Consider the following 23,519-nt stretch of genomic DNA (forward strand, 5'->3'; position numbering starts at 1 on the left):
CAAGATCATGCCACCAAGCAAGTGGCAGAATCAAGACTCCCATCAGGAGACTTATGAGTACTGGTCCAGAGCTTTTATCCCACCAGCTTTAATACTGAAAAAATGGCTGGGATTTGGGAGTGGAGCTTGGGGAGTTCAGAGGTCAACCTTCAGCCACTGCCAAGGCCGATGGAGACGCAGGCTCACCAAGCATATGTCACTCCTTAGTTGTTTTCCTACATGACAACCTGGCTCTCGAAGGATAAAAGGACAGCCTGAGCACTTGTGAAGCATTTTAATTTCCCTGGCCTCAGTCTTATCTTCTTCAGGAGTCATTTGACATCACACTTTGCTGAAAGATCCACATATGGGTCTCCACCCCAGTCCTCATTACAGTCTCCTAGTGTTTATGCCCCACGAGGGAGAGGCAGTATTGGGCGTTTATATCTACAGCACATAGAGGCATCCAACTCCTATCTGTGGATAAATGGAGGATGGAATCAAGCATCATGCCACGTTCTTCTTTTTCTTTAGATCTCCTTTCTTTTTGCTACCACTATTTTGGGGCTGCTTACACAGGAATGTCGCAGTAAGTTTCCAAGTGATTTTTGCAATTTTGAGCCTATGTCCCTCAGATATTGTCTGCATATCAGCAATGGCATATCACTTCTCCAAGTTCTCCAGCGAGGTTTTTCTAGCATGTCTTAGAATAAGACAAGATTCTCTTCCTGGACTCCAAGTTTCTCTGCAATATGGGCATGCCTTATTGGTATCTGTTGTGCATCCCCTCTGTTCCTATCTCGTCACCACCCCCCACACTCCTTCACGTCCAGGGCAGGCTTGCTGCTTCTTTGTGGCTTTGTTATTGCTTGTCTGCCTGCCAGCTTTCTTTTCTCTCCACAAATCCAAAGCCTAACCCATGATTTCAGACCCAATCCAACCTTCATTTTCCATGAACTCTTCTCCAGTAATTTTAGCCCTTTATAATTTTCATAACACAAATTTTATACTTGGTGACACTTATTTTATGGGTTAGTCCAATCTCTATGGAGACTGTAAGCAGCCATATAAATTACACCCACATTTTCCTACCACCCTCACTATAGATACCCACTAAATTAAATGCTTAATAAAATAACTCATAGATTTAACGAAATTGATATCACCCCAAAGCACAGATACAAAACACAAACATTTCTGAGACATGTCCCACATATGGTCCATGCTTATCTCAAGGTAATTTTCCACTGTGCTTTCGATAAAAGAGAAACCTACATTATAATTTATAGTTTGTTTTTCCTCCTTGGGCACTGCCATTGTCAGTGATATTTATTAAATAAAACCTTCCACTGAAGCATATATAAATGCCTAAGAATGAAACATGGTCAATATTTAACAACTGACTGCCTTCTAATTGGTTAAACGAAATGAGTGACACATTAGCTAGTCAAACTCCTTTCACCTGGGAAGATCTCTATCGATTTCCTTTAGGGTTATCTAGAAGATTCGGGAAAGTCTAAAGGCATTTCAAAAGATTTCGACGAGTGGGATATGATTCTGCCTTTCGTATCCACTGACTAGAAGGAAAAACTAAATCCAGAAGAGATTCTTTTGAGTGAGATTCTCTCTGTGATTCTTTAACCTATATATATTTTTAAAAATCCAATATGAATGAAAGACAAAACTTATTTGTATTTAAGAAATGAAGAGAGAAGTTGTAGGCTGTTATTATCAGGGGACACTTTACACCTGTTCCAGAAGATGAAGGTGCATTTTTGTCTTGGAGCGTGCCTTTAAAAGAGGTGGAGGCTACATAGCCTGGTCGTGGCTGCAACCCGAGCGAGGAGGGAAGGGTGAGGAAGAGGCGCACACCACTGCTATGAAGTTTTAGCCATTCTGATAGGTCAATATTCATTTTCTACCTGAAGTTGATGTCGGGGTGATTGGAAAACAAGCAGTCGGTTGACTGAGCAGAAGCAATCTGTTGTATTCTGTTCTCTGAACCCAGAGATAATCAAAGACTGTTATTTCATCTCTTGGCTGACCTAACTTTGAGTGGAAAGTGAATTAGGGATGTGAGGTACCAGATAATTTGAGCATATTAAAAAAAATCAGCATGCCTCTTAAAATTGGTCAGACTTAGCTGATAATTTTTTGTTCTCTTTATTGGTAATTTGGGTGTTTTTGTTTTTGTTTTGTTTTGTTTTGTTTCCTGTATCCCAGACTCTTCTGTTGCTGTGGAATTTAATCTATTAGATAAGAGTAAATGACTTAAACATTAATCATATTTGCAAAAAAGCACAGAAAGATGTGAAGGCTGTACGCAACAGAGAATTATACCCCAGGGTAGAAATTGAGTAGGCGAATTAGGATAGAACTCTATGAAAGTTTAGATATTTTCCTTGAATTCCCAACTGGAGATTGCTACTCTTTGTGTTGCTGTTCATTAGTCACTTAAGCCTTAGTCATGTCGATTCGATTAAGACGACCGCACTCTTGGGGCATGGAAGAAAATGATGAGTGCGCATATACTTGTTAGGAAAAGGAGCACTGGGCTGGATGGAAGCTGAAATATCTGGGCTCCAGTCCCAGCGCCTCCCTGTGGGACCTTGGACAAGCATCTTCACCTCTCTGGTCTCTCACCTAAGGTGCACAGGAGAATTTGAACTAGGACAGAAGTCCAAATTGTGCTCCACTACTGGGGGGAGGGGTGGTGGTGGTGAAAGCAAAGCCTACCTCGGAGTGCCCACACTCTCTTTTCTATTCCCTGGAAGGTTCACCACCCCTGGTTCCACCCCACCACACTCCCACCCAGATCTGCACATGGATCATTTCTTCCTGTCACTTTAGCTCTCTGCTATGATGTATTCCCTTAAAAGTCCATTCCAGAGAGTTCTCTCTAATGCTTCGTGTCTCAGTTATTCCTCATCCCTTACCCTGCTTTAATTTTCTTCTTGGGATGTTTCACGACTTACAAATACATACATTTTCATGCATTTCCTTTTTTTGTTAGCTGCCTCCTTCCCTAGGATATAAGCATTATGAGAGCAGGGATCTTGTCCATTTTATGTGTGCTTGAAACAGTAGTAAGGATTGAATAAATATTTAGTAAAGAACGAATGGGTGAATGAGTTCCCACTTGGCACAGGAAGCCATAAGCTGGAAGGGAGGAGCAATTGGCACTGCCAGTTTTGCCACAATCCCCACCACTCCCACTGCGTGCCGGTGCTGAGCCCATTTGTTATTAGGGCTGTTTTTCTTATATCCCACTTTTCCCATTGATGTTCCTGTTTGTTCCATGTAAGGTATTTCCATTTATGACATGAGGCTCCTGAGCTAAGATGTGTTGGGCCAAAAAAAAAAAAAAAAATCTACTGCTAAAAATATTCGAAAACTCCTAGACAAGAGGACCTTTCAAATCCCTTCCAGCACTAACAGCCAGTGAATTCATCCTTCACAGCCATTCAGATCTGTAAGTATGAAATACAAGACATGTATATTCAACTTTCCTTCATCGCCTCCTTTAAACGCTTCTTTTTTTCTTTTTTGAGGCAATCCCCGGAGGAGCACACCACGTGAGCCCATTAGAAGAACAGTTCACTCCCACCTGCCACCGCCAGCCAGCCAACGATCTCAGCTTCCCCACTCTACTCCTGATCCTGTCGAGTCATCCCATCCCTGAGTGGCAGGATGGGCAAGGACAGCTGGGGGGCTCCACATGCATTTGGAGGAAGGGAACATGTGAGGTGGGTTGCTCCATTCTTCTACTCCTTTTACGGAAAGAGACAGCTGCAATCTTGTGTAAGAAGTAAACATAAGCCAACAGGGCCCAGGGCCACTGGGCAGCCAGCAGTGAGATGTATTTTTCCCCACTGAGGGCACCATCCCAGTACCCAAGCTCAGTCCCCGCCCCAGGCACAGACCAAAGCAAGGACTTTGCACACCCAGTTCACTTGGCCAAGCCCTGTCCAAGATGTGCCACTCAATACCGAATGAAATGAATGTGATTCACGTTCCCCGGCTGGGTCAGCAGTCCATCACTGCTCATCTCACACAGTGGGGTCCTGTCCCGGCCACCTCTGTGTGCACTGCTCAAAAATGCAGTGTTTATCTTGGAGAGGCAGCATCTTTAGGTTCAGGAGTCTGCATCTGTGCAGAACTGGCTCACGGAGAAGTAGATCTCCCCGTATAGGAAAGTCAGGGTGTGTTTAGAGGTGCTCTCCGATTCAGCTGTGGCTGGCTCATTCCCTTTGTGCCCCCTTCCCTTTTGTTTGCTTATACAAGAAAACAGTATATTCATTTCTTCCTTTTTCCCACCACCATCCCTCTTAATGGCCAGGCCCATCTGTCCATCTGTCTGAAACCATTCTTGGTTGCACAGTTTTGAATCCAGGTAACAATCAAAATGAAGAAATGATTCTCCCTCCATATTTTCTCTGAAGGGATGAAAATGATTAAAACAACAACAACAACAACAACACCCTTTGTTTGTGTGTTTGCTGCATGTTCTCCGGTTGACATACCACAGTCAGTGAACTGCCAGGAATAAAGCCTGAAAGCAGATGCTGTGCTGCTGTGACCTAAAGGTGCACTGTTTCCTAAATATGCTGGGACTGAAGACATTCTTTATTTTTAAAAAGGGGTGTGGGGTGTGGGATGACACTCTGGATTTTTGCATAGTTCTATTTTCAACCTTTTCTTCTCAATTTAAAACTAAGATTCTTTGTCTTCATGTGTGTCCTTTAAGACAACTTGGTTGGCAAGTAAAATGCACTGAGAAATGAAAAAACAACAACAACCATCACAACAACTCCTCTGTGCCCTGACCGTCATGAATTCAGGCACTCAGGATAGCTACACACCTATGAGTTTGAATCAAAGACGTTCACAGATGCAGTAAGGATAAAGAAGGAATTTGCCTACAGGAATCTTTTATCCTGTGGGGCTTCGTGTCACCCGGTGGTGTTGCTGGTTTTTTTACAAAGCCATTGCCCTTCTAAGAAGTATTGATTTAGTCTGGTTACACATGTCAAGTGAGAGGACATGATCAATGAGTCACTTCTTCAAAACATTTATCCCGGCCATGGAATCTGCCAATTTTTATAATCTCCAAGATGCAGATCCAGGAGTGGGGGAAGAAGTGAATATTTGAAAGGTTTCCCTCATCTTTTTTTTTTTTTCTTCCTCTCATGTCCATAAATGAAAACCCAGGTTAAAGGATATCATTTCCTAGGTCTCTTTCTCTACCTCTCCACATTATCATCACTTTTTGTTGCTGCTGCTGTGTGTGACCTGAAGGAGCATGAGATGACTTTCCTCAAATACCTGGGTTTTAAATTTAGTTCCTATCTCCTAAGCAAAGCCAATAATGACTCACTGCCCTGTGGTCTGTGGAAATGTTATCAGCAAAGGCATCCACCTCAGAAGAAAACAAACTGAGACGAACTCCTGTGGGCCTATGTTTCCAACCATCTCCTGGACTCTGGGAGCATTTCCTGAGCCAGAGATCTCTTTAGGTGCATCTGGATGGCTCAGTTAAGCATCTGCCTTTGGCTCAGGCCATGATCTTGGCATCCTGGGATCGAGCCCCACGACAGGCTTCCCTGCTCAGCGGGGAGTCTGCTTCTTCCTCTGCCCCTCCCCATCCCATGCTCTCTCTCTCTCTCTCTCTCTCTCTCCCTCCCTCTTAAATAAATAAAATCTTGGGGGGGGAAAATGTCTCTTTAGAATCACTTACTGTGAGACTACTTTGTGACATTTAGGAAGGGCTGAAGTCTTTAACACCAGATAGATTGGGAGGCAAAGCGCTTTGAATCAATAATTTCCATGATCTCTGAAATTCAGTAAACGGTGTTTCTTAAATTAATGGAAGTCCATATATGACAGGCTCAACAGGGCATCAACTCAAGGGGAATTTATGGATAAAGTTCCAAAGGTACTCACTACAAGACAGCTTCACTTAGGGGATCCCCCAGTTGGTTTCTGCCATAGAATTTTTCTGAGGCCGGGGTGTCTGCAAAGACATTGCTTCTAAGTATCTTTGAATTACAAGGACAGCCAGCTGGCCATTTGCTAAGTTGACCCTCGGAACCAGAAACTGTGCTTATCTGTGGCATCTCTAGTACTCACAAGTATGCCAGCGAGGAAATAGGCACAACGTTTATTTTTCAGGTCGGGAACCTGAGCCATTAGAATGGAAGGTAGCACGCCCTAGACCACACAATTTGTTAAGTATTGTTTTTTTTTTTTTCTTTTTTCATAAAAATGGCATAGATGATTTAAGAGAACCACCTTTCCAAAGAAGCCATATAGACGCAGAGTGCCAATTTCTTCCATAGTTTAATGCATTCCTGGTATTGGGGGATTTTGGAGAGCTAAATGAATTCCTTGCTATGTCCTATGCCACTATTTATGTGTTCTTATGAGGGTCATTCATTTTATATACTGAATGCTTACTTGAAAGGCTCATTGCCTTATTCCATGTGCTAATTTGTAGGGAGAAGTTTATGTATTTGGGGAATTTAATTCATTCTGTGTTTTATCCAGGAAATGAGAGCCAGATGTCTTTGGACATTTGTTATTTGCTTTAAATAAAAGCTTGGGGTAAAACAAGAGAGATATATTGATCGGCCATTGCATCTTCCTTGGAAGAAAGTGAACGTTTTCATATCCTACATCTCACCATACCTTAAACCGTTAGGACAGACTCTAATAAAAAGAAAACATTTGAAATTTCCTGTTATTTGTGGATGGCAGGGTTGGGAAGGTGCATTCGATCAGATTCACAGAGCTCTCAATTAATCTAAACTCCAAGCAAAGGGCCTCTGGAGTGTCAGGGACCTTGAGCAGAAGCACTTTCTAGGAGAGTTCATGGCCAGGTTCACAGAGAGGTCACGGTCCTCCTGCACTCTCGAGGCCGGATCCTCGGATTGCATTTCAGGCAGCGACACTCCACTAGTAAGAGGAGCTCACTGAGCCCTGTCCACGTGTGTCTGCTGGCTCGCCCGCCTGTCTGGCATCTCTGCCTCTCCTCTTGCACACTCCCCTGCTCGACCTTCCAAAGCGAATGAGCTGTCCTTCCAAATATCACCCTAACTCATGCAACAGCTGGAGGCAAGAAAGAGCAAAATAGACTGAGCTCATGAAAAGGGTATAAGCAGTGAGTTTTCTTTCTTTCTCTCTCTCGTTTTTCATCATGAAAGATGTTTGGAAAATCCATCTTAAAAACTATTCTTTTTAAAAATTTCATTCATAAGGATTGTTGAAGAATTTCTCAGAGAGTCTCAGTTTAGCAGGCCTTTGGAAAGGATGCATAGCTAGTTTGCTGTTTCTCCTTTTCCCTGTCCCTGAGCTTGGGGGAGGATTAGAGAGATCTGGCAAAAAAAAGAAGGCTACTACCTACTACCCCACTTTTCCTTAGCAAGTCCAAGGAGCTGCACCACCATGCTCCGTGAATTTCTCTGGAAGCATGGACAGCTACCATATTTGTGAGAACTGGCCCATGCTCTGAAGACAGAGGCCTGCTCCCTTTATTTGCCCTTGCATCCGGCTTCACTCTGATCTGGAGTCAAAGAAATGATCTGTTGTACACTTAGGGAAGCACCTCAAGATCTCTTTGGCTCTGTTACAGTTAGGGACATTCCTCACCTTCTTCACATAGTTTTATTATGGCTTAGGGGACTTGGAATGAACTCAGATAAATGACTGAGACATGGTGACTTCATGCAGAACAACTTATTGCACAGTAATATCAATTTCTACCCCCCCCTTTTTTTTTTTTTTTGGTAGTTCAATCAGGGGAATCCCAAATGCCTAGTGTATGTAAGATGGTGTCAACAAGGTACATGACAAACTCTGGTCCTGACAGAGAGTTGTTTAATGAATTTAAGTCAACTTGGGGAGAAGTGGCTAATATGTGGTCCTCTGTCCCACATGGAGTAAAGACCACAAAACTGGGAAGGACAGGTAACACACTGGGTGACAGGATCAGGGTTCAATAATATCTTAGGAGCCTGGCATGGGGGCCAAACCCAATATGTTAACATTGGACAATATATACTAATTATGAAATTCTGCATTTAAATTTTAAAAAATGTAATATCAGCCTTGGGGTAGGATCAGCAAAGTTTAATACTGGTTAAAAATATTTTGGAGGGGTGCATTGGTGGTGCAGTTGGTTAAGCATCCAACTCTTGGTTTCTGCTTAGGTTGTGATCTCAAGGTCATGAGAGAGAGCCCCACGTTGGCCTCTGCACTCGGAGCGAGTCTGCTTGAGATTCTCTCTCTCTCTACCTCTGCTCCTCTCACTCATGCTCTCCCTGTCTCTCTCTCTCTCTCTCTAAGCCGAATAAATAAATTAAAAAAAATATTTTGGAGGGATGCCTGGGTGGCTCAGTGGTTGAACGTCTTTCTTTGGCTTAGGTTGTGATGCTGGGGTCCCGGGACTGAGTCCTGCATTGGCTCCCAGTGGGGAGCCTGTTTCTCCTTCTGCTATGTCTCTGCCTCTGTGTGTCTGTCATGAATAAATAAATAAAGTCTTTTAAAAATGTTCTGGAGATTTTTATTGTACATGCTTAATTATGATATGACCTTCAAAATATCCCAAATAATCTTAATCCGAATTAATAAAAATAACATCTATCATTTATTGAGTACCTAATATGTCTAAGATAATAAAGTTATAATGATAGGATAACTGTTCCTTTTTGGTCCAGAGGAGAAAATGGAGAAGGTTAAGTAACCAGCACTAGGCCAAAACAGCAGAGCCAAGACTTCAATTATGATTGAATGCTAGTAATGAAAACAAATCTCCAATAAACAAGACATTGGTTATTGAAATCACATATAAAGAATGTTATTCATCTTAAGGAACAGAATTAAATAAAAACTAGAGGGTGTCCAGAGGAAGATGACCATTATACTAAAAAAAAGTCTGGAAGCCATGCAATAAAAAAAAGCAATGGTAAATATTTAACATGGAAAATTAAAGATTTGGAGGGATTTGGGAGATATTTTTGGATACTGGAGACCTAGGATCAACTGGAAGCTACAGGCAAACAGATTTTAACCGCCCCCCCCTGCCCCAAATTTCCAGTCATGAAAGTTTCATTACAAACAAGGGAAGAGAAAGCTCCAAAATGAATTGAGCTCATTCATTCACTGGAGATACTCAAACATATCTACTCAGCCATCTACTAAGATTGTTTCTGAGTGAAATTCTGCCTTTGGAGACATTTGGCCTACTTGAGGGATTCTTAATTTGAGACCCACAGGTGAGCATCATGAAGTCTTTGAATGCCTGGAAATCACATGCAAAATTGTATGTACACACACACACACACACACACACACACACACACCCCTATGCATATATATTTTCCCCTCCTGGGATGTGGTACTTATATTTCTTGAGATCCTCAAAGCAATTTTATAAAACCTGTGAACCAGTAAATGGAATCCCTTCCAATTCTACAATTCTCTAATTCTGTTTTGTAAAACTAGTCTTCACCATCATAGAGGTGCACCCAGCAGAATTGTGTGATTGATTTAATGTTCGAGACAAAAGAGAATGAACAATTGAGGAAAAGTACAGCATTTTGAACCTAGTAACTGAGAAGCTGTTGATACCACTGACAGATAAAGAAAATGAAGGAGAAGCAAGCAGTCCATTATCAGTAGAAGATAATTAAGTAGAAATAAATGGACAAGCTGAAGCCTGTCTAAGATTCCAGTACTGAGTGTTCTGAGTATGTAATCCAAATATTCTTTTACATCATGGCAGAAAAATGCTGAAATCTAGAGATGTATAAATAGAGAAAAAGCCACTTGAAATTTAGAACCATGAAATGTTGTAACTCTAACTGGTCTACAGATCACTTACTTCAACCCCCTAATGTTACAATTGAAGAAACCACATCTCAGAAAAAAAGCTAAGAGATATTGCTCTCTACTCTGGTACTTTGGTTGCCAACCCAAGTCTCTGCCTACAAGTTTAAGGGAAAAAAGTCCAGATTTCTAAAACATTCACATTTGGAAGAAAGATACCACTTAAATTTTCCAGGGAGGGGGGAAAAAAAGCTAGTCTTAAGTATATATAATACACAAAGATCCACTTTGTTATGGTATAAGGCCAGACCATAACAGTGCCCCTTAAGAGTTTTAAGTATGAATTCCACTCTTCAGCATGTTCTGGGGTGTTTTCACAGTATTTTTGACCTTGGTCTTCATAGTCTGATTTACCTCAGGAGAATTACACAGATTCTTCAACTATAAAGAACAAAGGAGTGCATGACTGTGTTATTTAGTATTGGTGAATTAGCCCCACAAATCTTTGGGTTTCCTTTTACATGTTGTCTTGCCAAGTTCTAAGATCAGAGTGAGACTAGCCCTAGAAGTGCTCATGCATAAGATGATCTTTCATACCATCTCTGTCCATTGGATGGAAAGATTCTTTCTAAGCCACATGAGGTTCTCCCAAGTCCAGTTCTGAGTCAGCAGGTCTTTAATAGATGTACAAACTTTTCCATGGCTTCTTTTTTTTTACCCCCTCTGACAAGGTCAAGGTAGGGTTGAAGCAAGAAAAATTTGGAACTAGCCCCATTTGGGACTTATTTCCTGAGAAAACAAACTGTTTTTCATAATCCGAAAGTTTATGGAATTTTGACATGCAAGTTATATGTGTGTGTGTGTGTGTGTGTTCATTTTTTGAGGAACTCACATTAAATAAAATTTTGCTTGGGGAGTTGCTAGAATGACTCAGGTGTCAGCTGCTATAACTTCAACTTTAAATATTAAACCCAAACACAGGCTCCATGTTCCAATTCATACTGAAGCTTTATAATATATGGCCTTGGAGTATAGGGATAATGATCTCTTGGGAGAGGCAAGATCCAATTAAAATTCAGTTTGCTGTCTTTAGGAAAGACATAAGCTGTTATATATCCTTTGAGAGGGTCTTAGGAAATACACACCTGAGCTTTAAATGGCTACTCATTTGACTGTGAAGTTGAATTTCAATTCATCTGGGAGTCAGAGCCTAAGAAAGAATTCAAATAACAACACTCTGATATTTCCTGGTGTGTTACCAGGGAGAAAAGAGCTCCTAGAAAATGAATGCCTTACACATTTGCAGATATTACCAACCACTTATAAAAACAAGACTATTGTTATGCGTAAAAGTCATTCCTTTTAGGGGAAACCTAAGAGTGAATTGAAATGTGGCTGACATTTCTACCACAAGACAAAATGCTTTTTTTTTTTTTTTTTTAAATATCATGTTTAAGTTCTCTTAGTTAAACAAAGAAAAAGGAAAGAAAAAAATCTATAACCCAGTATTCATAAGCAATTTCAGACACTTCGCCCATAAAATAACTCACTGGAAGACATTATTACACTTCTAAACACAAAAGCTATTAGCAGGCTTTTCTAATTCTCTCTCAGTTCAGTAAGGGGATTATTGACTATATATATATATTTTTAAGACAAAAATACATTGTAGATTGAACAGAAAATATACAAATGATTTCGATTTCATTCATTAGTTGACTGCTAAGACGAAACACTCCAACAATGGACAAGAGCTTCCCCACCCCCACTTCACTCCTTGGTTCTTTTGCTTCTTTCCTTTTTTCAAGGGTCTAATATATTTTTTTAAATACAAAAAAGAAAAGCCACGATATTGCCTCAGAGCTACCCCATCTCACTGCCCCACTTCAAATTCTGTTTGACTGTAACTGTTTCTATTTGAAACCACAGATTGATGAAGTAAGATTGATGGATTATCATATATCTATATTAAGTACTAAATGGCATTGTACCAGAGGTGTTTTAGTTATACAGCCTATTTATTTCTTCAACAAATTGGCTGAATAGCAGTATTAGTTAAAGCAATGCAAGTTGATGTAATAAATAAGCCCCTAAATTTCAGGGCCAAATTTTAATATCATCAAGGTTTAATTTTCATTGGCAGAAACAATGCCTTGGGAGTGATTCGTATGACTCAGGGAGTCAGAATCCCTCATCCTGTGTCTCCACCATCTTCTGGAGCCTCAGAGCCTTCTCTACTTACCCAAGATAAGGAAAAAGAAGCTTGAGAGACTCCCCTTTATAAACCACCTTCTGTTCACATGCTATTGGAGTGAACGAATCACATAGCCACACCTAATGCAAGATGATTGAGAAACGAATTTCACAATGGGCCAGCCACTTTCCTGTGACAACTTCACACTCTGGAAGAGGCTAGCCACAGTACCTTGGATAAGATTCTGTGCTGGGCATTGTGGAACGTTTTGAACTAAATGAAACTGGCCTCTTGGCTTCCAGTAGCCTGCACTTGAGCAAATTTTTCCAAGTGTCCTATTTCCTTATCATTAATAATAGTTAATATGTAGCAGAAGCTTGATGTCAAGCTCATTACGGATCCAGAGGGTATGTACGTGGTATTTCAGGCCCCTAACCCTGCTGTATAAATGTCCATACCCATGTTCCTACCTTCTACATTCTTCTGATCAAAGATTGCACAAAGCAGAACCCACACCAGACAATGAAATAATGTGTATTATACTAAACAGAACCCCAGCACTGATTGCTGGGGTAGTAGCTGGTCATAAATGAGGGCCTGATTCCAGCTCATAAGAAGCTGGATTCCAAAACACAATCACCTATTAAAAAAAAGATTTTGTAAAATATACAGTGCCAATTTGACAGCTTTTCCTCTCCCCAAAAACGAAGAAAAGATTTCTCTAATTCTTGTTTCCTATTGTAATTCTCCCATGTTTTAGGGGCAGGGTTTAAAAAAAAAAAAAAAAAAAGAAGAAGAATTCCACATATAGAACACTCCTTGACTTGGAGCAGAAAAGAAGTGTATTCTAGCAAAGGATATAGTTCACATGCATAAATAACTTGTATACATACAAGGTAAAGTTGGGGATAAATCACCTCTAAAATGTGTAGATGACATTCTATCAGGGGGGAAAGATTACGAGCAGTTTTGCAAAGGCAGTGAACTTTCAGCTAGGGCTTTTAGCAACATGTAAAATTAATTGAATTGACCAAGTGTAGACAAAATAGGAAATTGCCATTTGGAAGCATATGATCTACTCAGTTAGTCAACCAACAAATACGTTGAGTGCCTCTCTGTAAGGTGGGGTATAAAGTACAGAGGGAAGAGGGGGGCTGTAAAATATGCAAGACCGCTTCTACCCTCATTGAGGTCTGAGCTAAGAGCAAGAACGGAAGAGAAAGGACAACTGGCATGTATGGAGCACCCACGTGTGCCTGGCAATGTGCTAAGTGCATCAGCTGTATTATCTCATTTGGCATTAATGCACACAGAGCACTTAGCCAGGTGCCTGGCACAGAGAGATTGTGCAATAGTGATAGTTGTGCTTTAAATGCCAATTTTATGTGGGGGTTATTATTATCTCTGCTTTCAAAATAAGGAACGTAAGGCATCGTGAGCCTAGGGGATCTATTCAAAGCCCCTTAGCTGGAGAAATCAGACACACACAGATGGAAAGCTCAATAATAATGAGAGTATTCTTGAAAAAGGGTGGCCTGAGCACCCACCCTGCCACCTCTTCTCCTACCCCCTCATTCTAATTCAAATCAACTTCCAACTTAAGCGGAGCATCTTTGGGGTAGGGTGCTAGATGGAGCGTAGAGGATGCATACCAGACCTCCCACCTCTGGGGGTCCAGCTGCAGAAAGCTGGTGGTGAGCTGATTTCCATGCACCAGTAATGATGAACTAGGGGAAAGAGTCAGAGTGCCAAGCTTCCTGGAGAGAGTATAGTCTGGGAGGGGGGATCTGTGAACCCTTAAGGGGCAGTGCTCCATCTTGGGGGATGATCTTGGGACCCCCTGCTGGTATCGTTGGCTTTGAAGGAGTTTGGACAGACCTAGACAGACAGGCTCTGGTGCTCTCTGCCTTTGAGGCTGGCCAGCCACCTTGCAACTTTGTGGGGAAATGGTTTCCTTTCGGCGATTTGCCAGTTAGGGACCCACACTGCTGCATCTCCCTCCATTCCTGTGACTCAGGGTTCCGCAATGCTAATCCAGGCAATCAGAACCAGAGGTCAACATTGAAAATAATGAACACCCCAAGGGGACTCAGGAGTCAGATGGAGGAATAATGATCCACATACCAAGAAGGATATTCTTCTGCTAAAATAGAACAGCCAGAGGAGACAACCACTTTAAAAAAGAGTAAAAAGCTCACTTACAGAGATGAAAAAGAGCATTAAAACAACTTTCCATATGGGGCACCTGGGTGGCTCAGTGGTTGAGCATCCGCCTTGGCTCAGGTCATGATCCTGGGATCATGGGATCCAGTCCTGCATCAGGCTCCCTGCAGAGAGCCTGCTTCTCCCTCTGCCTATGTCTCTGCCTCTCCCTCTCTGTGTCTCTCATGAATAAATAAATAAAATCTTAAAAAAAAACTTTCCATAGTTTTTATATTTTACAAATGTAATTCAGTTAAGGCAAGGGTGATCCCAGATAAGGAAGTCTCAATAACAGCTGAAACTGGATCTGCCAAATGCCAAATGAGTAGTTTTGTTTCTCACAATTAGCTATCATTAGACTCCCTCCCGGGATGCCCGTTAAAGACACAGATTTTCAACTTAGCCCCAAGTTTGAAACCCCAGATGCCTGTTAAAGACACAGATTTTCAACTTAGCCCCAAGTTTGAAAACCCAGAAGTAGAACCAAAGAAGTGGCATTTCTGTTTGAAGTGGGCAGTGGTTTTGCTTGATGGGCACTGGTTACAGGGAACTGTTGAGCAGGGAGGCAGATGTTAAATGAGGTATTTCACTGAGTCTGCAGGGGCTGTGAAGGGTGGGTCGCATGAAGAAATGATGGCTGACAAATAGGAAATGAAAATTGATGAATGTTTTGTTTGCATGACATCAACTTTTCATGGGGGGTAGTCACACACACGTCACAATTGTAGATCTAAAATCAAGTCTAAAACTGCCATATGTTTAAATCTAGCCTTAAGTAACGTAAAACAGATCAGATAAATAAGAAGTTGAAGTCCTGCACTTTTGCAAAATTTAAAAAACCTGGGTTCATCTAGTTCACATTTTCCTCACTCTGTGTGTGGGTGGGTGTGTTTAATAACATAAATATCCAAGTTAAATTCTGCAGTCTTACTTTTTTAACCATTGACAATGACAGTGGTTCATTTGTCTCCCAATGTTCCATTTCAAGAGAGATGGATCACCGTTTTGGCAAGGTCTGAAGGAACAACAATGGGAGTAAATGGAGTGTTTGGAAGACAAATGTGTGGTGGTGTGTCCAATTTGATAGAATCACCCTTGCATATTTTTCTCCTACATTTCCTGAACTACTCCTGCTAAGGGAGACCACTAAGAAGCCAAATACTCCTTGGCTTTGTTTCCTTTTGAAAGGCTGCTTCCAGAGCCACTGATGTAAAATAACAGGAATCAAAGGATTCATGGATCAAGAAAGATGGTTTCCAATAACTTCCAGCAGGTTGTTCCCATGGAGCTGATTTTTTTTTCCCAGGAGGTGTGATGGATTGGAACTAATGCACTCAAAAAATTTCACCACCACTTATTTACTAAAAGCAGCCAAGCTCCACAAGGCTTGACCTTGCTGCCGTTGTGAGACTCACAGCGTGACTGCTTCTCCAAGAGAAACAAGCCCAACACTTCCCTGCATCAGAACCACAGAACACTAGTCTCAAGAAATACTCTGCAACAAATTGAAAAGCATTCTGTCATCAAATTTTGGACAAGAGGCACACACACGCTGTCACCTCTCAGAGGCCCACGGGACATGTTAGCATATGTGAGCTTCTGAGGGCCTCACGGTGGAAAACAAAACAAAACAAAGCAAAAAACATGTTTAACTCTCTTTAACTTAGAACTTCCAAAACTTATTTAACTGCTTATTTTAGTTTGCTACGGCTGCCTTGGAAAGTCCCACAAAGTATGGTTTAAAAAACAAAATTTATTGCCTCACAGTTCTGGAGGCCAAAAAGTCTAAGAAGAAGGTGTTATTTAGTTTCCTCTGAGGACTGTGAGGAAGGTTCTCTTCCAAGCTCTTTCCTTGGCTTGTAGATGGCTGTCTTCATGTTCATGAGGCATTCTGCCTTTGTATCCGTATCCAAATTTCCCCTGCTCATAAGAATCCCAGTCATATTGGATCCTAGGGCCTATCCTAACTTGATTACCTCTGTAAAGACCCCATCTCCACCTAAGGTCACATTCTGAGGTGCTGGGAGTCAGGACTCGTGAATGAACATGGGAGGGGTGAGGACACTATTTATTCAACACTGAACCCTTTTTGCAAATGTCATCTATTAAAAGCATGCAGCACACATTTGGGGAAATGTAGCCATGGCCTCACCGATACCGTACTTGGCTTCAGTATTTCCCAAGTACCAATTGCAGAATAAACACAGAATCACTGGGGGGCGGGGGAGGGTAAAAATTCTAGATTCTTGGGTCTCACTTCCAGAGATTGAAATATACTAGATCTAGAGAAGAACTCAGGCACTTGGAACTGGGAAACCTGCCCAGCATCAGGCATATAACCAGCTTGGAGTTCTACCACCATTTAGCACTCCCTCTTTATTTTTAGACTTGATTTGGGCCAGAAATCCCGGAATAGCTGTGTAAGGATTGTGCTTTCTTTGAAAACAGTGTGAATATAGAATTGTTTCCTCATCTCTGTTTTTATCACATCTTGTATCTGCCTCCATCCTGATACAAACTATGCAATGTGCATAGAATCCCTGCCTTATTCACCTTTTTACTCTCCCTTCTTCCAGGGAGTTGACACATAATGATCACTCAGTAAGCACTTATTTTTTTAATAATAAGTGCTTATTTATTTATTCATGAGAGACACACACACACACACACAGAAGCAGAGACATAGGCAGAGGGAGAAGCAGGCTTCCTGCAGGGAGCCCAATATGGGACTCAATCCTGGAACTCTGGGATCACGCCCTGAGCTGAAGGCAGATGCTCAACCACTGAGCCACCCTCGCATCCCTCAGTAAGCTCTTGTTGAATGAATCAGTACCTGAAGCATTGCCCATGAATATATACAACTATTTTATTATTAAGAAAATTCTCAAGGTTGACATATCTTTAATCTTGGGAGACTTTATGTACTAGAGATTTTAAAACATAACCTAGGTAAACCTTTCTTACCGCCCCCTTTTTACTCCACCCCCAAACAGACTGGAGTCTTTTGTTTTCAGGACACTTCCCACTGTTTTGTTTGCAGGACACTTTTGTTTTCAGGATACTTCATACTCTTCCTAACCTGAAGGATTTTTGTACATGCTGTTGGGATTCTTCTCTTGGTTCTCTTCCTCCACACTACCCCAATTACCACCACTATTTCCAAACTAATGTTTGTTCTCTCTTTCCAATCTGGAGTGGTGGCCCTTTTAAATATTTCCATACAATGCTTTGGTTTTCCTTGGAGACATGGATCATACTTGTAAAAATTAGTTCAAAGGATACTCTCTATGCCAGACTCAAAGCTACATGTGAGTAGGCTTCATGTTCATTGTATTCACTTTTTTTTTTTTTTTTTTTGATAGTCACAGAGAGAGAGAGAGAGGCAGAGACACAGGCAGAGGGAGAAGCAGGCTCCATGCACCGGGAGCCCGACGTGGGATTCGATCCCGGGTCTCCAGGATCGCGCTCTGGGCCAAAGGCAGGCGCTAAACCGCTGCGCCACCCAGGGATCCCCATTGTATTCACTTTTGAAACTACAGAAACTTGCACAAAGTAGGGATTCAAATATTGATTGAGTGATGCTGTACTTTATGGTGGTGACATGCTTTGCTCTACCATGAAACTGGGAGCTTCTCTAGAACAGGGACTAAGTTTAATTCATTTTTCTATTTTTGGCACCTGGCATAGTGCCTGGAAGACATAATGTTTTCATTAAATTTCCTTAAAATTGTTAAGGCTTTTGTTTATTTGTCTCTTTGTTTGTTTTTGTCTAGATGAAGGCCTGGGAGAGAAAATTTAGGACAAGGGTAGATGTTGGTGAAAATATAAAAATAGAGTTGTTCTTTCTTGTCATTAAAGCTCAAACTTAAAATATTTTTAAAATAAAAATAAACCAGAATACTAGGGAATATTGAGGGAATATTTACTGGAATCAAGGCACCCCAGACAGCTGATATGCTTCTAAGAAAACAAAAGGTAACAGTAAATAAAATAATAGTTTAAAATTCAATTTTCAGATTGCCAAAATCATTTCAAAAATAGCCCTCGGCAGTCATCTCCTTATGGAGAAATTGGATTGTTTGTCAGCTGGTGATTTCACCAGTTCATTATTTCTAGAGGCAGAGGAGACATGCACAGCCATGGCACACAGGGACTGCAGTCATGACCAGCCTTCAAGTCACTTGAGTGATGGGAGCTGTATGTGGTATATACCACTCTTCCTGAAGATGCAGCTCAGCTTCCTAACACTTGTGTTCTGTGCTTGCAGTGACAACCTGCAGTGGTTAAGTTCTTTCTTCCCACAATACTGAAAATTAGCTTCCTGGTAACTCACTCTTCTTCTTTCTAAGCAACTGTGGCAAATAAGGATAATAAATCCCTATTTCCTAGGGAAGGTAGAACTGTGTCTTTTCTTTCTTTCTTTCTTTCTTTCTTTCTTTCTTTCTTTCTTTCTTTCTTTCTTTCTTTTTCTTTCTTTCTTTTCTTTCTTTCTTTCTTTCTTTCTTTCTTTCTTTCTTTCTTTCTTTCTTTCTCTTAGATCTTCAGTGTAGAGAGATGGTCATGAGGGAGAAGAGGAGAAATCTTTCATTGGAACAAATGGCCTTCTTAGAAGGAAAGAGATTGGAATTCCATTTGTCTTCTTATGAAATGGACTTTCAACATCTTTAATGGATTGGGACAAGAGCAACTGAGGTCTCTTTGCAGTAAGATGAACAAAGAAAGGGGCTTTCTGTTAGAGACATGAAGTCTGACCTTCAGGGTTGAGGGTTCTAGAGTGGTACAGAGTGGCTCTCAGTATAGATATGATAGCACTAGGAAAATGGCCATTTGTGAGTCTAAGATCACCCTCACCTGAATAAGCACCAAGGCCCAGACCACCACCACAGCAATAGATATATGTTTACTGGTTTTCCACTGAGATGTTGTGAAACCCACAGCACATCTCTGCTGGGTCAGAGTCCCCCACTCTCTGCTACCTTGGGTCTCTAAGCAACACTGGCTTACCCCTTTGTTCTAGATTGGTCCCTGGGATTCTGGGCCAACACAAGGTGAAGAGGAAAGCCCCAAAGGAAAGAAAAGTGAAGGTTTTAGCAATCATTTTAAATGTTTTTTGTTTTTTTAATATTAGCTTTTTTTAATTTATTTAATACTCCAAGCTGATGAATGGACTGTTTTGGCCACAGTGGCAAAGAATGAATTATTGGCATTGTAATACTTTCTTATTGCTGCCTTAACAAATTACCACAAACATAGTGACTGAGGACAACACAAATTCATTATTTTACAGTTCTGGAGGTCAGAAGCCCAAAATGAATCTTACTAGGCTAAAATTAAGGTGGTGTTGGGGCTGCATTATTTCTGGAGACTCTAAGGGAGAATCTGTTTTGTTGCTTTTTTCAGCTTTTAGAAACTGTCTACATTCTTTGCCTGCTGGCCCCTTTCTCCACCTTTAAAACCAGTAGAACAGCATCTCTGAAATCTCCCTCTTTCTTTCTCCTTGTTTACAGAGATACATTTTCTTCTCTTTTTAATCTGATCTAAATGCCTCCCTCTTAAGGACCCTTGTGATTACATTGGGCCCACACAGAAAATCAAGATAGTCTCCCCATCTCAATATCTGTACCTTAATCACATCTGTAAAGTCCCTTTTGCTGTGTAAGGGAACATATTTACAGATTCCAGGGGTTAGGTAGGATGTAGGCATCTTGGAGGGGGGTGTGGACATTATTCAGTATACTGTATATACCCTTCATATCTTAGGAATGAATGATTGGTTTTAATAGGACACTCATTGGTAAGACAAGGAAAAGGGAACAAGACTTAAGCATGAAGTATCATAAGTGCAAGGGATAAGACCTGGTGGCTTTGGATTCTGGTTTGGATAGATGGCATGGGTATAAGTGCCATTAAGGGTAATCAGAAATCCATGAGAAGGCTTCAGGAAAAAAACATATGATTTTAGATATTTTCAGTTTGAGATATAGCATAGCATAAATTAATCCAATACCAGATATAAATCATTGTGATATATGGTCATGTGTTATATTTTATAAGGATTTGGTGTATATACTGTTATATATTAGAAGCTAATATAGTTCGAACAAAGATCTCTCATGCTGGCATTTAAGATACTGCAAAGTAGATTACTTACCTGTCAATTTACTTCTCCACTCTGTTTTGATCCCACACCAACCAAGATGCAGAAGTAACTGTTTGCCCATTTCTATGAGAAACAGACACAACAGACCTACTGTGATCTTTGTAGTTTTCCCTGAAAATCTGTGAGAGTATGAGAAGTTGTCCAACTACATGCATAGAACTCTTCCAAGGCCCTCTCCTTTTTGCAAACTCTCTTATTTGAAGGCATGGTTCAGTCAACACTCCAACTCTGGAGATTTGCTGCAGAACGGTTATACTCTAAAGGCACTGACAGACACAAGTGTCAGGTCCACTTGCACACTCCTTGTGAGTTCTGGGAGTCTACCGGGAACTATAGACTTGATGGAACAAGAAACCAGTTAGCAAATATGAAGCATTTCTGAGAAAATGTCTCGATGGATCTCAAAAGTAAGGGACCTGCATCTCTAAGACTTTATAATTTGTGGAGGGGGGTTCTATTTTCATGTTAGATACCCACTTTTGAAACTGAGTTTAAATTCATAATTTTATAGTCTCTAAAATGGACCTTCAGATTCTATAAACTTTCGGTTTACAACAAAACCTATCTATTTTGCCTAGACAGATTTATAAAAGCAGCAAACAAGGATGCCTCTCCCCCATGAGGACTTTTCATACAGGACTCCTACGTAATATTTTTTTGCATATAATTACATATAATTAATTTTCCTGCACCTGTACCATATTGGCCAAAGTCATCCATGTCCAATTCATGTTTATGTCCCTGGTGCTCAGAAAGTTACCAGGGGTTCAGTCAGAATTTTATAAAACTGTATTGATGTATTAGATAAATGGGTAGATTCAAATTAGTTCTTACACACGATTTGATCTAATGGATAAATTAGGGACTGGCATCAGCATTAACTGTGTACTTGGATTCACCATAATATTCACAGAAGAAATGGTATTCAAGGAGCATTGCCAAGGTTGAAAAACAAGAGTTCTCAGCAAACCCACATCTGTCCTTGCTCTATGCTGTGAGACACTTATGGAAGGTTCTCAACATTTGGTTGCCTGACTGCTCTGCCAGTGACCAGAAGGAACAACTAAAGATGGAAGTTTGTTTCTGACCACAGTTCAAGCCGGGGTCTCTAGTCCAGCTTTATCAATAAATATCAAGATATATCAATAGCTAATATTTTGATCTTGCATCTGCCTTCTGTATGCGTCTATTTTTCATAGCTTGTAGTAGGGAGGGCCATGTTTAACAATTGCTTCTGAAACACTGGATGCTGTGCTCTGGTGTTTGCTTTGTTAGGTCAGGAAATTCCTGCTCTGAGAGTCCTAAAGATTTGTCCAGATTTGAACAGATTTCAGTGGAGGTGGGAAACTCCAAGGCGAAGTGGTAGTTTCTGACTAGCAGCAGAATGAACAAGAAGGCAAAAAAAAAAAAAAAAAAAAAAAAAGTCTCCAAAATTCAGGCCAAAGAAAATAAAGAAAAGGATGGAGGAGCAGCCCAGAGGGGTTAGGCAATGGAAAAGTCAAGAAGAATTAGTGGGAGGACAGAACAGAACTGAGGGCCTGGAGGATCATGGAAGAAAGAATGAAAAAAAGCAGATACAAGATTTTAGCACCCTGAGGAATGGCCAGGCTCCCCAGGGTAAGGAGAGAGGGAAGAGGGACTTAGGAAGTCAAATCAAAGAAAAGGGTAGAAAAATAAGGAGGGTTTGAAGGATTGTTCACCTCCTGGAATGGGGACACACATGTATTTATTATGTTAATGTTTGCTCTTAATGTTTTTCATCTAGTTCCTTTACAATTTTAGTTAGGACTTCTTTAAATAACTCTAAAACAGGATCATTAGCTGTGAGTTGGTACAAATCAAACACAAAACCATTGCAAACAAGTGGGAGTTATAACCCTAATCAGAAAGGCCTGTGTTGTGTTTCTAAAGCCTGTCCTGAGGGACTATGAGAAGTGTGTAATGATAATGTTTCCATAAGAGCCAGATTTAATACAATCACCACTCAGATCAAATGTGGGGGGAATTTAAAAAAAAAAAAAAAGGCTGTTTTCAAATCCAAGTGCCTCTTTGAAATTTAAAATCATATTCTTTCTTTCTTTTTTTTTTTTTAAAGGATTTATTTATTTGAGGAGAGAGAATCTCAAGCAGGTTCCCTGCTGAGTGCAGAGCTGGCCCAGAGCTTGGATCTCATGACCCTGAGATCATGACCTGAGCCTAAATCAAGAGTTGTAAGCTTAACTGATTGAGCCAACCAGGTGCCCTTAAAATCATATACTAAGATGATGGTTCATATACATTTCAAAGCAAGGGAATGAACTAAAAACACCAGCATAAGGAAGATTTAAAATGAAGCAGAGTAGGAAAAAAAAAGACAAGCCAAGGTCTGGTTACATCTTCTTAAAAACCACATCAGTGCTCATAAACATATCAGATCTGCACCCAATGGTTACAGGCCCTGGAGACACTTTAAACAAACCACCTAGGAAAATGCCATATTCAATTAAGTGTTCAGGAATATCGTAGACCTCCGGTTTAGCCAGGTATTGAAAGTCTTCAAACTCTACCCTCAGTAGTCACCAAAATGGTGTCCGTCCTAGAAAACCCATTGCCATTCACAATGGCCAATGGTTTTGGTAGTTTCTGTGATGACAAATATTCCCTTCAACAGCAACGCCTTCCTTTGTTGGATATTTGTTTGAAATCCTGCAGTTGGGAGATGTTTATGTTCACATGAAAATAAATGTAAGCAAAGCATCTTATGGTAAACATCTCTCCAGAAAAAACAAATTCCATCGTTTTTACACATAGGAGAAAACAACAAAATGAAGTTACTGCTTTTGGCTTCTTTCGTTGTAAGATTATCAGGAAGTTCTTTGACGCTGCCCTAAGAAATCACTTAATTTGGATTATTTCAGGGTATATCGCTTTTATAAAACTGGTTTGGGCAGTTGCATCTTTAATGAGGCTGATTAGATAAGAGGAACAGATCCTCTCGAGATTGAAAGCTGTCTCAACAAATGTGGACAGTGTATTCATTTAATTTGTTTTAACCAGTAGATTTATTCACGCCCTGCCTTCTTCCAGAAAGGATTTAGGGCCACTTACCTAGTGTGAAGGTCTGAAGGTATAGGTACTCATGAATGCCTCAGATTAATATCTAGAGCATATAACGTGTCC

At 40.7% G+C, this 23,519-nt stretch overlaps 1 long non-coding RNA gene across 1 annotated transcript in view; it reads right to left on the bottom strand.

The window, feature by feature from the left end:
* Positions 1-20,425, bottom strand: part of LOC140602202 (uncharacterized) — a 32,756-nt gene extending 12,331 nt beyond the window's left edge. Inside the window, exon 1 of the long non-coding RNA XR_012005175.1 lies at positions 20,352-20,425. This is a non-coding gene — a long non-coding RNA (uncharacterized lncRNA). The remainder of the gene's footprint in view (positions 1-20,351) is intronic.
* Between the last annotated feature and the right edge of the window lie 3,094 nt (positions 20,426-23,519).

This window comes from Canis lupus, chromosome 13 (assembly GCF_048164855.1).
Source record: "Canis lupus baileyi chromosome 13, mCanLup2.hap1, whole genome shotgun sequence".
Lineage (NCBI taxonomy): Eukaryota > Metazoa > Chordata > Mammalia > Carnivora > Canidae > Canis > Canis lupus.